Below are 15,835 nucleotides of genomic sequence, written 5' to 3' on the forward strand. Positions count from 1 at the left end.
CCTTTCCTGAGGGAGCCCTAGCAAATCTGACCTCATGTGCCACCACCTGCTTTTCTGGTAGTGGGTCACAGAGATCCAGAGGCTTCATTTTGCTTCTGCTCCAGGGATGTGTCTTTCTGAAAGCCTAGCTCGTGGCACAAACACCCGAGTTTGCACAGTTTGTACTACATTAGTGTTACTGTCCCTGGGCATGCCTGTGCACATCTGAAGAAGAAAGGGCAGAATAAGTCCTTTCATTAAAACAGGTCAGAAACGTAAGTAAATTGTTCAAATTTAACCACAGCTTCTGTACATGATAGATATAAATTACAAAGATTCTTTCCTGCAGTTGTTTTCTTCAGTGAAACACTAAAAATATCTGTTGCATAAATTATCTTCAGGTACAGTGCAAGTTCTTTAATGATCTGCCTGTTGTCATAAATCAGGTACTCTGAAATCTAAGCAAAGTTAAACTCTCATTTGTTTGTTACCTAACTAACAGGAAAATGTAGTAGGAAAATGGTCACTTGCTCAAGGAAGCCTTAAAACTTAGCCCTAACTGGTTTATCACTTTGGGAACACGAAAAGGAGGAAAATCTTTTTGTTCCGATTTTGTCAGCCCTGGCATAAAACTTACTCTAGCTTTTATAAAAGTGTCTTAGCAATGATTGGCACCACACAAACAACCCTTCCTTGACCCTTGTGATAACAAGCACTGTTAGCAAGTTTCAACTGAAGATGGGGGCTTGAGGTGGGACCCCTGGCAGCCCGTGCCAAGCCTGGGAGCGTGGGAGAGCTGCCAGCAGCACCAGCCCCTGTCTTTATCCTCTCAGCTGAGCAGTAGCAGCTGGTCTGTCCGCCACTTAATGCTTAGTGCAAAATAAACACATCTCCATGTCCTCCAATAGCAGTCCACTGTCTCAAAGAAATTCCTGGAAGCACCAAGCAAGCAGTGCCTGGCTGGGCTATGAACAGTGAGTTTTCTTGTGTCTCTTAGACAGAAACCTTATATTTTTCTTAGTCATCTCTTGGGGTAATTATCAGAGGGACACCTGAAACAGCTCTTCACAGTACCATCCAGAAGAGGAACATGTGGCCCCACCTGTGTAGCTACGTTTTTTGTGGTTAAGTACAGTGTTCTCCTGTGTTCAAGACTGGTATTGTTGGCTGGGAGAGCACACGAGTCAACTGTAGTTCAGGGAGTTCAGGAGGTAGGATGGGAGCAGAGGAGCTTCAAGATGACATTGAAGCGTGTGTGTCTGTTGTGTTATAGGAAAGGTGGTACACAGGACAGCTAAAAATATTTTCTTGCAGGTGAATGTGATACATGCATCTTGTTAATTATGCATGTTTTAAGCTTGGTTTGCAAATTGACTTAATAGTATTTAATCATGATTTATTTAAAGACAAATTAGCATTTGACTTTGAATTTTCAGTTTGATAAGTCATCTGCGCTTCTTGTGTGTGGTTATCGTGGAGCTCACATTTGGCACTTCATGGTTTCGGGGTCAATACTGTGAGAATGGTAGACACCTTTTTTTCTCCCCCCCCCCTTTTTTTTTTCTCCCTTAAGATTTAATCTCGATCAGGGAGCTAACATTACATTCATGCTGGTGTGAATGTTTTACTTGTTGTTAAAAGCATGAGGCATTTCCTTCACCTACAGTCTGTTAGTGAGTTTCTGGATTTGTGCCCAGCAGTCTCCAGGGTCTGTGTTCATGATCACACGCAGGTATTTGTTCAAGTTGCTCAAGTCAGAGAAAATTTGTGGCACAAGTAATTGACCTAACATTTGGTATTTTGCAATGTCTTTTGGGGGCAGTGTCAGGAAAATATTGTTTTTGAAAAGTTAAGTCTTAACTGTCTGCTTCTGGGGAGGGGTCCTTCTTCCACCGGTCTGCATTTCTCTGTTTGCTTTCATGCAAACTTTCTAACTTTCTGCTCATTTCTTCTATCAAACCTTTTTGTTAGTCAGGCAGTCTCAAAAGGTCTCTGAAGGCCTTTCAGATTGCCTGGGGAAATGCCTGATATTCTTAGCTTTTACAGATTTCCAGTGTCATTTATTGATAGAAGGCAAACAAATATGAAAGATGCATAAAATATCAGAATAGGACAATGCTTTAAAAAAAAGGTGTTTAGAAGCTGCATTTAGTACTATGACTATCTCCTCATTGCTGATGGTGGCATTGTCTGCGATGCTCTTGTTGACTTCACACACTTGTAGAGAGGTCAGACTGTGCTGCAGTCCATAAAAGATTCTTTGTGACTAGCATTTCCCTGGAAGCAGCAGTTACAAGGTTGTGGAGATTATACCTACTATCAGTTCTGGTCACTATTACAACTTTATAAACCCAAAGTGACTTTTGAATTACTGGTATAGCTGCTGCCAGAATTTTGGTTTGTGTGTTGAGAGCACCAGGGAGTTATTCCTTCCAGCAAGACCCTGCAGTGTGCAGCAGCGAGCTTGCAGCACGCAGGGCTCTGCTGGTGGGAGCGCCTCCTCAGAGTCGTACTCACTATGCCTGAGAGACTTACCCCTTCTCATCTTTCTGCTTTTTTAGTCGGCTTGTGACAAGTCATTGCAATGATACCGTGTCTCCTCATTTTTAACCAAAACATTATAGAAAGTGAAAAGGATTTAAAGGCCTAGGGGTTTTTCAGGGACTGCTACAGACCATGGAAATCCGAAGTACTTCCTTTTAAGCAGGACTCAGTAAATAAATATGAATAAGGAAAAACTCACTTTTCATATCAGCCCTCCACTACTGTAAATTGCTTGTAAGTGGCTAGCCACTGCTGTAATTTTTTGTTGTTCAGCATTATTCACCAAAGACAGACCAAAAATCATCTAGAGAAGGCATGCTGATCCGAAGTGGTAGTTGAGAATTTCAACAGTCCAGCTGGTTTCCTTGAACATACAGGTCACTTGATAGATTTCTTCATGGACCACATAAATATGTCTTCAAAGTTGCCTGTCTGGTGCCAATGCATGTTACGACCACCCAAAATGCAGTTTTTCTAAATCTATTCCGATATGCACTTAATGACTTTGCAAGCCCGACAATAAAGCTCCTCTGGCAGAATGCTTCTAAGAATTGAATGCAAAACTGAGACGAGAGCTGCAGTGAGGCAATTTAATAATCAGAATGAACTGGTTGAGCAGGAAAAGCACATTCTGGGTATTTTTATGCATTATTTTGTGTGTGCTGTGCCTGCTCCACTTCTGCAAAGCTCCTGGGATTCTGTATAGTTTATAGTATATGATTCATTGGTCTTTTGACACTAAGCTATTTGACACGCAAAGATTTTGATTTATACTTCCCTGGAGAAATGTATGTATAGATAAAGGTTACAGAGGGAGGTAAGTGGCCCTCAAATTGTATTACCTTTAAAAAGCAAGAGAAAGTCTCTCTTCCCTTAAAATGTTGAATAGAATAGCAATCATGCCTGTTACAGATGTCTTTGGAGCATGCCATTCTGCAGTTTGTTTACGTCCATCCAGAATGAAGGTAATGAAGATACTTTTGACTAGCTATTTGCCTTCCAGATAGATAAAATGGTACTGAAAGAACCCCAAAGTGCTCTACTTAGAGCATTTAATTCCAAAATGTGGTTCATGTTTCTTTTCAGTTTGGCTTAGCAAGCAGATAGGAATATTAAGCAGGAGGATGTGGCCAAACTGCTACGTTCCCTTTTTCTTTCTTTTTTTTCCAAATATTGGGGGGGGGGGGGGGGGGGGGGGGGTGTGTGGAAGTAGTGACTTTTGGATCTCCTGGCCAGTACGTTTTCCAAAGGGTTTGGTATTCATTATTAGTTAGTCTCTGCAGCCATGCTTTATGGGAAGTGCCCCAAATGCAAGGGAGCGTGGCAGCAAGCTCCCTTGAAGCTTTAGAAAAATATTCTTCAGATGCAAAAAGGGAAAAGGCAAAGGGGAAAATGCTGAGGATAACATCATGGGGACTATGCCCAGGTATGTTCTCCTGAGAGCTGCTGCGAGGTGGGAAACAAAGTTACCTCCCCATCACCCTCAGAAAGCTGTGGACGTTTCTCTTCGTTTCAGCAGAGCACAAAGGGAGCAGTAGAACTGGGCTGTGCGCAGGTTGTACAATGGCCATCCTTTTCCTTTAGAGAACTGCATTCAACCGTGCATGATTAATTTTTCCTCTGGTGCATCACTTAGAGCCACTGAGAGCATTTTCCCCAGGAACACAATACTTGCTTTCTTAACTGCAAAAATCGGTGAGTATTTAAACTTCATGGACCCTGAGCAGCTCACAGGACTTCAATAGCCCCAAAGCAGTCATTCAGTATGAAATCTTTGATTTCGCTCCTTTTAATACCATGCAATTTGTATTATTGTACATCAATAGTTTATCTGAAAGAAATAGCAAGAAAGACGGCACTATTCCTTCTCTGGGAGCACTCTGCTGATAGGCAGCTAACAGTTTTTCACTTATCTGCAGGGGTCTCAGAACTTCAAAATTGCTACAGAAAAGCATATAATTGTGCAGGCCAGGGTTTGTTGAAATTCTGTCAAAACGAGATAATTTTAATGAATATGGAGGGATGGCAACAGTCTTCCATACACGAATCGGTCATGCCAACCTGCTAGCAACCTCAAATGATTATAAATGGCCTTTTCATACATTTAAGTGATAGCCTCTCTCCTTCTTGTGTTGTCGTTCTCGTCCGATAGCGAAGAAGATCCTGTATTTTCATTTCTATAGCCATTGCTCTATAGCCATCAATTTAATGGGGAAGTGGGGTATAGCATAAAGGGAAAAGCTTGCGGCTGATTCCTGTGGTTGCAAGGTAAGGTTTCACCCATACATGATGCCGAGTATGAGGTGTGACCCTGTGGAGTTAATAGCAGAGCTGCCGCAGTCAATAGCAACAGTTTTGCCAATCTCAGTGGCACATGATTTGGTCTATAATGTTCCATCTCAGAGCACAGCATTTGAGACAAATTTGTGCAAAAAAAAAACCATCAGCTGTTTTGACGCCTCAAAACATGGGGAGAACAGCCGTGGCCCTGCAAGCAAATGCTGCAGAGCAGTAGTTGGTGTCGCAGCGAGAGCCGTCATACCCAGATGCACAGGCTGGCGTTGGGAGTGCCTGGTCCTGCTCAGGTGCTGATCCCAGCTGTGGGCCTTTCTGCAAATGTAGCACTGTGTGTGTGCATCTGACCCTGAATCGCACTGTGACTGGAATTTTAAATCGGACTGGTACGTCTGCCTGTGAGGAGGAAAGGAGAGTTTAGCATTTAGCTCTTGCAGGGGACACTGGGGAAACCTTCAGGAACTTCTGTGTGATCATCACCTCTGCTTTCACATTCATCACAAAACGTCTCGGGCTGGAAGTGGTGTTTCAGGTCACATTTTTAGAGAACATACATAAAGGAATCACCGGATTGCAGGAATGGGAGAAAAGTGTGGGGATATTTCCACGCGCTCCCCTAAACACTCACTGCCCGTGTGGCTGCAGCAGCATCTCCCTTGGTTGGGCCAGCCTGGCGGGCACGTTGTCTCCCCAGGGCACCAGGCTTTTCTGGGATTTCCTGGGCTTTTCCTTGGCTGCTGGTGCCATTCACTGGGGTGCCTCTGCCTTTCCCCCCCTCCTGCCTTTCAGACACAGCCCCTGCCCAGCATCTCCCTCCCTGCTGGTTCCGTGGGTGGGATGCACCAGGGCTGCAGGCTGCTGTGGCACTGAAGGGCCTGACGCTGGGGTTGCTGACTGCATGATCATCTCCGCGTCCCAATTACCACTGAGGAAACTTTGCTCACCTGTAGGACATCTAAAAATAATATCTGGTTTTAGAGATGTAGGGCAGTGACTTCGTTAGGAAGCTAGTTTTCTAAGATTCTTAAAAAGAAAACATTGAACTTTTGCATTCCTGCACATTTTGTGATCCTAGATTTCACAGTCATCAATAGAATAGTGGTTTGGAACACATCATAGGTATGAATTCTGTGGTATTACTAACAGTTAGAGCTCAGCCCAGAGCGTTTGGGTCTTTGGACGTTTCTTCCAAATCCTCTTGTTTCACACGCTTCTGGTTTTGGTCAGGCATATCATCCTAAGGGGAGTAATTCCCCAGGGTATGTATGGTACTAGCAGGGGTTTGAAGCCAAGTGGTGTCTCTGTAAGGTGGAAATATGTGACACCAGTAGATACACTTAAGTATGAGCTTTTCATGTTGAAAAAGTTGGCAAGAAGCCCATGGTATTTTAAAATTAATTATTCTTCTGAAGCCAAGCTGAAAAAAAAGAACAGCAAGGTGAAACCAGGCAATACAATTACTCTCAGATGAGGCAAAATAAACCATATGTCAGCTACACCTTAAAGCCAGGGGGGTGCTGCCTTTGTTTTTCTCAATACAGTATTTTTGCTGAGGTATTACAGGACGCGTTGTACGTCCCACAGCAAAGTCCTGGCATTCAGCTGGTGTCTGGCACGACAGCAGCAATACTATACTGTCTTTTTCTTTTTAATTAATTAATACGGGTCTTATCTTACAATTAGCTGTTCAGGCACTGGCAAATGCTGGGCAAATATTTGAATTTTTGTTTTTTGTTATTGATGATGTGATTTTAACATCTGCTGAGTACAGGAGATGCAGGAGCTGACGTGCCAAAAACCAGCTAAATAAATAAATAAATGGAAGCCCAGCTGTTCCTAGCAGGGCATCAGCTCGGCTCCCTCAGCTGTTCTCCTGACACAGCCAGTGCTGAGTATGCAGGCACTTGCTCCCTTGTGGCACTGAGCCCATGGCTTCGGTCCACTGTGAACCATTTGCAGCACCTGGAGAAGGGGCAGCAGAGCTCGTGTGGAGGCCCTGGGCAGCCTGTCTAGCGGGCATGGACGTGGCTCCGGCTGGCACGGGCCTGGTTTAAGCGTGACGGCGTGGGTGTGATGGCCCCGGCTGGAGGTGGCGTCGCCCTTGAGCTTAAAAAATCACATGAACTTGTACAGAGAAAAAGGTAATTAATGGGATTCTTGCCTCAGAGAAGAAAAGAATAAAGAATTCTGCCCTAACTCCATAGGAACAGGGTGATTTGTCATTTTAAAAGCTCTATTTCTGTTTGCTATTTATGTGGCACAATCCCAGCCATTACACTGGCTGTTAAATTAAGCACAACGTCTCAGGAGTTGCATTGTCCAAGAAGCTGTGTTGTAAAAAGGTACAGGAAAACATTGCAGCTCAGCCTGTAATGCAGTAATGTAACTGCTCTAGCCATGACAGGAATATTTTTCTTTTTTCTTCTTCATCTGCTTTGCCCACAGGGATAATAAACAGAGAGGAAGCAAACTGTTGCATGCTTGTGCATTTACACGACTTCTAGAAGCACAGCAGAGACCTTTTGGTGTTACTATGGAGTACTAATCCAATACTTGTTAGTGGGTTTTGCTATTTACGTGCGTCATGTTGGAGTTGGAAGTGGGGGTCCCCATTGATCTGTGTTACAAAGAACTGATTGCACCAAGGATGAGGTTTTAAAGCTGTTTTATAACCTGAATCAGCAAACTTGTTTGAGTTCATTGATTAAAGCTTGGCAAAAAGTCATTCTCAGATGGGAAGCGAGGCAACTTCAACATCTCCCTGACTTTGCAGAGAAGGCTTAAAGCAACCCAAAGCCTTTGTGTGGCACAGCGCTTAGTTCTGTAACAGAAGGCAAATGAGGAGTGTTTCACCCCCCAGCTAGGGCTGGGCAGGCAGGCAGGGAGAGCACCTGATGAGGCACCACCTTTGTTGCAAGCACTGGGTGACTATTTCTGGAGCAGAGACCGATGCACCTCGGAGCCAGCTGCAGGACCAACGTGCTCCCAGCACCTTGCTGAGGCAACATTAAGCACAGGCAGTGCTGGAAGGAGATGTTCTGGCACTCTCAGCACGTACTGCCCGGGTGTCTCCTTCCCTTACCCTTCCCTTGTTCTCCCCCTCCTCTCCAGGGCAATTTCACATGACTTGGCACACAAGGCAGCAGCGACAAGCCAGCAGCCTTTCACACCAGGCTGCAGTTTGGGAGGGGACTGGCACAAACTCAATGCCTTTTTCTTCTTGCCCTTGCTATAGCTGTGGATGGAGGCAGCAGCTCCTATATTCTTCCTGAGCAGTTGCTGAGATTGCCCTGCCCTTAACCAAATAGCAGGAGGAGAAGAGGGGTGGAAATCTGGGCAGGCACCTATGCTCTCCCTTTTGCTCTCCCTATTTTTGAACCCCCTGGGTAAAGAAATGTTGGGGAAAAATTGTAATTGAATAAATTAGGATCCATCATGCTTCATGGACAGTGTTGTTGCTGTGGTGAAAGGGAAACGAGAGCTCTCAGAAATGCAGAGTGTGCCTGAAATCACAGGTGTTAAAAGCTGGTGCCAGCTGCCAGAAAAGTTAGATTCATTATACCAAATTCAGCAAAAGTTGAGAATAATGTTTCAGGTAAGAGCTAGGACAGAAAACATTCAGCATAAATCTCTGACACTGTTTCTCTCTCTAAGCTGGGGGGGGACAGAGAAAGATAGAAGTACTTTAATAGAAGATTGGAAATGCCTTTGTACAGTGAAGCTGCTCTATTGCTTATTTCTTGCTTTGGGTGGGGACTCTAGATAACGCCTAACACAGACCCTCCTTTGTAACTGTCTCAATTCAAGTAGGGTTTGGATTGGCTCTTGAATTATTTGTCTTCTGGCTTCAACTGAGAAAAAATACCTGATGTGACTTAGGAGATCTATACAATTCATTCCGTTCAGGTATCAGAGAAAAAAAATCATGAACTATCACCTGCGATTAAATCAATCTGGTGACATTATGTTCTGCTCACAGACATTGTGCAGCCAGAAAAAGAGCCGGCGTCTTCAAGTAGGTTCTTTGCTGTGCATTAAACCAGTAGCTTGGTTTTTTTTTTTTTTTTCACAATGAGGTAAATCAATGTGCTGAAAGTAAAACTGCAAATCAAAGCAGTAAAGTTGGTATCATCAAAAAAAAAAGAAAAAAAAGAAAAAAAAAAAACAAGTAGTGGTAAATGTTCTCTTATTGGTGTCCTTAGAGAAGTCCCCCCTCAAATGAAACCAGGTGGTACAGACAGGCTTTATCAGGAGCGATCTAGCAGAGTGATTCCTTGTCTGATAGAATTCCCCTTCCATACGGGCTGGTACAGGGGCACAATGCACAGCTATTCAGGATCAGCCATGTAGGGCATGAATTATGAAAATACATTTTTATTGACTTTTCATTGTATTAGTTCCAAACCCCTTGTTTTCAGAAAGAAAGCTGGAGACATTTAATAAGATTAGTTACCATTGATGGTATTTTAAGATCTCTTTCAGTAGCTAATGAGCAAGCAGACAGGAATCTAAAGATGAAACCAGTTACTCAGTGCTGTTGAAACCTTTAGAAAAAAGGACAGTGTCTAACACTAAATAGCTGTATATAATTAACAGAAAATTCACAACAAATGGTAATAATGTTCCTAGGCAGATGATTTGGCTATTTATTTGCTTATCTTACTTCAGTAAAATTTTTATGTGGTTGAAGCAGAATCCCCTCTAATGAAGTGACACAACTTCAAGTCACCAACTCCTGCGTAACTAGTTCCTTAGCATCACCAGTGTATGGAACATCCATGCAGCCGTTGTGTAGCACAATATTTGTGATTAATCAGAACAAGGAGGTACAGTAAGTGGATGCTTGCAAGTTAAAAAGAAACACAAAGTTTCCATGCAAAACTGCCATTTACGTACACTTTTAAATGCAGTACACCAGGTCGTGAGATGGTGTTTTCCAATATGTAGGACTAGCAGATATTTACCACTCTCTACCTGTTGGAGAAGATCCTTCTCAGGTATTTGCTATGCTGTATTAAATTTGGTAAATATTTTTATCATCTTTGTCATCACTGAGTTTGGAGGTTTTAGAGCCATTTGCAATTTCTCATTTCCATCATGTGAGCTATGGAACTTGCTTGTGACAGAGATCACCCTAAGGATGAGCTTTGCATTTTATTATCAGCTTGGTCGTGGATTAGGATTTCTCTGATACGTCAACAGTGAGCTTCTGGGTGAAATTCTCCTTTTGTTGTGCCCACTGGTTTTTGAGACTTTTTATTGCAGTGGATTAGCTGGTAAATTTCTGCTTACTCAGGGCCTCTTTGCATTAACAGCCCCGCCGTCTACAAACCAGCCTGCAGAAGATGGATTTCTGAGGTGAACTGTCCTGCTCTGATAAGCATCTCTGATAAAAACCTGATACTCGCTGTGTAATCCGGGAAAAGAGACGCAAGGATCCATCAGAACATGTCCCTCCCTGACCACCACAGGGCTGCTTCCCAGAAGATGGTGCTCTTTCCCCGAGACTGGTGAGGGAGACCTCGTAAGTACAGCGTTCACACAAAATGTGGGCATTCTAGTGGATGTCAATAAATTCTTTTTCTTAGCTGAGTTATGATGTGCAGAAAGCAAACTCCACAGTCAGTAAGATTGTAAACTAGGTATGTTTATTCAGCGCTGGGCGGCACGGGGGGTAGTCCCACCAAAGTTGTGTGCACCCCAACGCAGCAACTCACCTCGGTTACATGTGGTGAAGAGTCACATATGCATGAAGTTTCTCGATATGCCTATACATATGATAACCTATCCCCGCTTTGTGTTAAAATTAGTTCCAGGGAGTCATTTTCATAGATTCCTCCTATCCACACTTGCGCAGTGTTTTCTGGTAGTGGTTGCCGGAGGTCGTGGGGATGAAGATTAGTGAGTCTTCCTTGTCACCACCGGTTGACCACTTCTCTCAGCACAGACTCATAAGCTTCTCAGCTTCTGCTTAAACTGCAGATTCGGTTTCAGTTGGTTCTTGAAATGTGTTTCCTGTTTTCTATCATGAACTGTTTTTCGTGAGGAATCCCAGAATTTCCTGCCTCAGTTTCTTTGCACAATAGGTAGTGGAAGATATAGTACATGTCCCTTACCTGTCTTATTTACTAAAATTCTTTTAGCTTCCTTTCACATGCCCATTAGCCTATCTTATCTACTTAAAATCCTTTTGGCTTCCTTACACATGCTCATTAGCCTATCTTATCTACTAAAATTCTTTCAGCCTCCTCTCAGTTAAACAAGAGAACATGAACATGTTGACCTTTGATACTGTTGAACATGTTGACCATGATACTTTATTACAAAATAAAACTTTAAAGTTCTTACTTTTTTCATCAGTAAATGACACTTAACTATAGTAATGGTACCTGAAAGTAAATGAAGTTATTAAAAGAGCCCAGATGCCAAACTCTTACTTTCTTTTTCCCCCTGGAAGCAACTTTGTGACTCCTTGGCAGACTAGGGCATATAAAACTTTGCAATTTTCTTGGATATGCCACTTGATTAGGAAGATGGTGATTTGTTTTATTGACAGCAATCACCCCCTTTTTGTTGGAAGCCAATCCATTAACTCCTCTTTGGGGTAGAGAGAGGTATTCATTCCTGGTGTGCTTTGGTTTCTAACTGTGACTAAGACTGAGGGGGATTTTAAATTTCCACGTTGAAAACCAAGTGAAAATGTAATGAGCATGGAAGATTGATAGAAAAATACACATGTTAGTTCTTGCTAAAGTAAGGATGGTTTGTGGGAAGCTATAAATCATGCAGAAGGTGTTTTTCGTGTCAGGACTGCAGCAGCAGAGGCCTTCCGGTATCAGGTGCTGCAGGAAATAACTAAATGAGAACTTGAATACATTAATAATACTCTGACGCTTCTGTATTTAGTGTTTGATCTTCTTCCCTTAAAATTAGTGCTAAACCTCCCTCTCCTTCCCTTCCCTGCTCACTGCTAGATTTGGGGTAAAGCTTTTGATCTCATTTAAGCCTGGACACACTGAGGAGACCCTGTGGAAACTGAACAAAATTATCATTGTTAATAACACCAAATAATTAGCAGTGTCCCAGCTTCCACTGTTTTGGACGCTGAACAGCATTACTTTTCATTTTACTGCTCTAGATCAGATACTCATATTTTACAGCTCACATGTGCATTATCTAAACTGCAAAAAAGATTATGAAGAAGGGAAGTTTTGTAAGCGCTGACGTGGTTGCCATGACTACCTAAGCCACTTTGCGGTACCATACAAGTCTTTCACTTTATCTGTCTAGATTTACACAAGCAACATTTTTGTGTGTGAGAGATAGACTGAAGAAACAAGGCTCAAGCCTCAATATGTGTAGGGTGTGTGTGGCATCCAGGTAAAGTTAATGTGTGTTTTTTTTTTCATTTTGGTTGTGGTCTTCCCACTCCCCATTCACACACACATCCCCTTCCAAAAAAAATCAAACAGTATGTGTATGTTATCTGCCTCGGACTGAGACAGGTCAAAGCTATTTGCTAATTTTGGCTGAAGTGAGAAGGTCTGATGTCCTGGCAATCAGCACCACAAATGATCAAGTGAAGTGGGCTGCTTTGACTTATCCTGAGGTGCAGGCATCTTCTGTGAAGCTGTCAGCATTCAAAGAAATCTGATTGTTTATATAGCTTCAGTTTTTGTGTTTTTTCAGTTTTTGTGCCCTTTTCCTTGGCACTAATTGTGATGCTTGCAAAGCCACCCCAGCTCTTCAGCACCTAATTTTCTCATTGGGTGCAGTGCAGTTGGATGTGCCTTTCTCTTTTGCCCAGCTAGAAAAGAGGACGAAGGGGACCAGAGCAACTGAGGGGTCTCTGTGACGAGGCACAGCCAGAAGTTTCCATACACGTCATTAAAATAAAAAAGAAATAGCAAACCAGTATCAGACTATAGAGATGCTATACTTATTGAAATCTGCTGGAACCAGACCCATAAATAATCATTGCCATGTCTTTGCACCTCTACAAGAACCCAGGTTTTCAACTGTACTGTCAGAGGGGCCCAGACAGACCATTAACATGGCCAGAGGAGTTTCAGCTGCTTTTGTTCTTTGCATGTGATTCAAGCAGGGACTGTGTGTATGTGTGCAGGGTTTTTTGAGTCCTGTAGTTGAGAGAAATGTGCTGAATGCAGCTTTCCATTGCTGCTGTTTCCTTGTGCAGATCAGATGGGTTCTCCCCTGGGTGTTTCTCTTCCCCTTGAGTCACTTGGTCATAACACGGGAGGGGTTGCAAGTTCTTGAGGAGCGGCGTTCCCCTTGCTGTGACAGTTCATAAACCTCTTCCCGAGGGCTCGTAAAGTTAGGACAGCTGGGACACGCAGACACCCTCTGTCACAGGCACTCAGAAAAGTGCAGTTAAGCCTCCAAAGTCTTTTTTGGCTTTCCTTTTAGGAAAGGGTTTGCTAAGTGACAGACTGATGGATCATTTGCAAAGGAACAACCAGAAGTAGGAGTAGTGCAAGTCTAAATGTTAGCGTATTCCTGATGCTTTATTTCAGGGAAAACGATGAACACAAATCTGATGGGTAATCAAAGCAAGAACAAGGAAAAAGTACTAAGTGTGTTTAAGATATGGAAGAGATGTAACGTGCTCTGGGCATGGGGTCTCCAAAACAACAAGGGTCAGTTTAAGATAAAGTTTTGTTGCTAGGAGACTGTAACCATGAAATAGAAATGCTGGTTAGTTGACATACTTGAGAGAGGGTGGGAAAAGACATCTCAGTGTCTGTGTTATGTCAAAAACATAAAACAACGTGATTATTTTGGAAAAACTAACTACAACAATACAAATCCAAACAGCAGTAAATCCACCCCAAGCGCAAATGGTCACAGGCTCTGGTTTAAAGTTTGATTACAAGAATGTAGCTGGAGTTAATAATTTAGATGATCCAGCAGTTAAATCCTCTGAGGAGGATGAGGAAAAAGATAAGAAAAGAGAGGTTAAACATATGCAGCTGCATCACTCTTCTAGCACTGTATCAACACAGACCTATAGGAGAGTGGGCAGCTCAGGTGACAGGAGTTTATAAAATCTGTACATGCGCTGCTATGCTTTGTGCTTAAATAAAGACCTTAAAACATCTGAGAAGAGCCAATACAACATAGAAAGAAATGTAAAAGATTTCAGAAAAATCTGAAAGAAAAAATAAAAAAAAGGGGGGGGGGGGTGGAGGTAAGGACAGAATTTCAGAAGATACAGTGCTGTGGTACCACTGAGCAAACCCAGGACGCAGAGGCACAGCACTGAAGCTCTCTAAACTTCTAGATAACAAGTATCAAGAGGATAGTGGGATCCAAGAAAACTCACCAAAATTTGGTAATCTCAAGTCAACGGTGTTAAAAGAATGATTATAAAACTGTGTTGGGACTACATAGCTGCCCTCATTGCAGATGGTACCCATCAGTAACCTCTACCCATTGTGCAGGTGTGGATAAAACTGCAGTAAAGAAGACAAGCCCCAGGAGCCAGGCCAGGTCATCATGTTCTTTCTTAATAGTAACAAGAAAAGAACAACTAGCGAAAAGGAAGCACTCTATTAAAAATCTCCTCTTTTGTGTTCCTCATGGTCAGAGGAAGAAAATAATGGTCCATCCAATGAGGTAGTTTTTCATTCCTCGTTTTCTTCTTGTTGCTGACAAAGCTGGCACATACCTGCATAAAAGGAAGCGTCTGCAAAATGCTTCTGTAGCTAGTGGCAACATGAAGTTTCAAATAAAATATTTTCATATGCTTATATGCTTTAAAATCTGATCAAGTGTGGTGAGAATCTGGAGTTGTGAAAGCTTGCAGTGCAAAAAATTGTAGGCTATTCAATATTAATATTATAATAAAGTCAATAATTTATGCTAAGAATACTTAAAAATTGCAAAATATAATTAAATTATTTTGCCAGTGGGGAAATGGTGAAAAAATGAGTTGTGCTTATTTAACTTAATTTTGGTTTCTTAGCATGAGGTTTATAATTACTTTAAGTATGCATGTTGTTTGTTTTCATTAGCAGTAATTGACCAGTAAACATGATAGTAGCATACTTTCTCCTGGAAAACTCGACTAGTATGTCTCTGTAGTAAGAATCTCTGACCAAAAATACCATACAGAGTGCACCTCAAATGTATCATCCGTGAGACTGGCTGCCCTTAACATATATGCATCCATTACGCAGTACAAACTGCAGGTCCCCGTGGGTTGATGTCTTAATGCTGTAGGTTGCAGAGCGTTAGCTCAGAAATGCACTCCCCAAGCTGTGCTTAGACATCTTTATAACACCCCAGCAACCAGAGAAAGTTTATTTATGTAAGTCTCATTCTAAATTTGGAAGAAGCAGCATAGATCATCCTGCTTGCAAATATCTTTCACCTGTGCTTCCAGAGGCAGCAACTGCCTGGAGGAAATATTTCTGCTGATAATACCATGAGTACAGATACTAAATGCTTGGAGACACAAATATGTCCAGAGCAGAGATATACAGTCAGCTGCCATAGTGTCTTTAAAAAAAAAAAAAATCAGGGCTTTAATCTTTATTTACGTGCAGTTCTGAGAGCTGGCAGAGTTCATACCTGCATATTTCAGCAGCAAAGGCAGGTGCTTAACATATCCTAAATTACCAGTTAGAGCTCAAATTCCCATCCCTGCCTAGATGTAGTGTGAGCAGCAGTCAGTCCCATGTCTCCTGTCACAAGAACTTTACCTGTAAGTACAGGTGTAATATACAGACACAGCCAGAAGTAACACCCCTTAAATCCTAAGCTAGAGAAGGCAACGTTGTCAAGTAAACAAATTTTTATTGGTATTTCTCATCTGCTCTGTTTTCATTGTGACTTTGGCTGCTCTGCAAGAAGCATAAAATTGGGTCTGGAACTCTGTTTTCTACATCTCGGGTAGCTGGAAGCTGCAGTGTTTTCCTCAAGATACCAAACAGTTGTGCACAGCACTTTCCTTCTCAGAGATTGCTGCTTCTGGGGCACACAGAAGGGCTATCGG

The 15,835-nt window shown here is 42.5% G+C and overlaps 1 protein-coding gene across 9 annotated transcripts in view; it reads left to right on the plus strand.

Moving 5' to 3' along the window:
- LOC106042289 (uncharacterized) overlaps nt 1–15,835 on the plus strand; it is a 215,889-nt gene that overhangs the window by 154,883 nt on the left and 45,171 nt on the right. For 5 of the 9 annotated variants that reach the window (XR_007162157.2, XR_007162155.2, XR_001211020.3 and 2 more), the window contains one exon: nt 10,134–10,342. The exons of 2 other annotated variants lie outside the window; for them this stretch is intronic. The gene's annotated coding sequence lies outside the window, so the exon portion shown is untranslated. Of the gene's footprint in view, nt 1–10,133; nt 10,343–14,279; nt 14,429–15,835 lie in introns of those variants that run through there. 2 more of the 9 variants (XR_010830849.1, XR_001211029.3) reach the window with 2 other exon arrangements.

The sequence above is a fragment of the Anser cygnoides genome, chromosome 3 (assembly GCF_040182565.1).
Source record: "Anser cygnoides isolate HZ-2024a breed goose chromosome 3, Taihu_goose_T2T_genome, whole genome shotgun sequence".
NCBI classification, from domain to species: domain Eukaryota; kingdom Metazoa; phylum Chordata; class Aves; order Anseriformes; family Anatidae; genus Anser; species Anser cygnoides.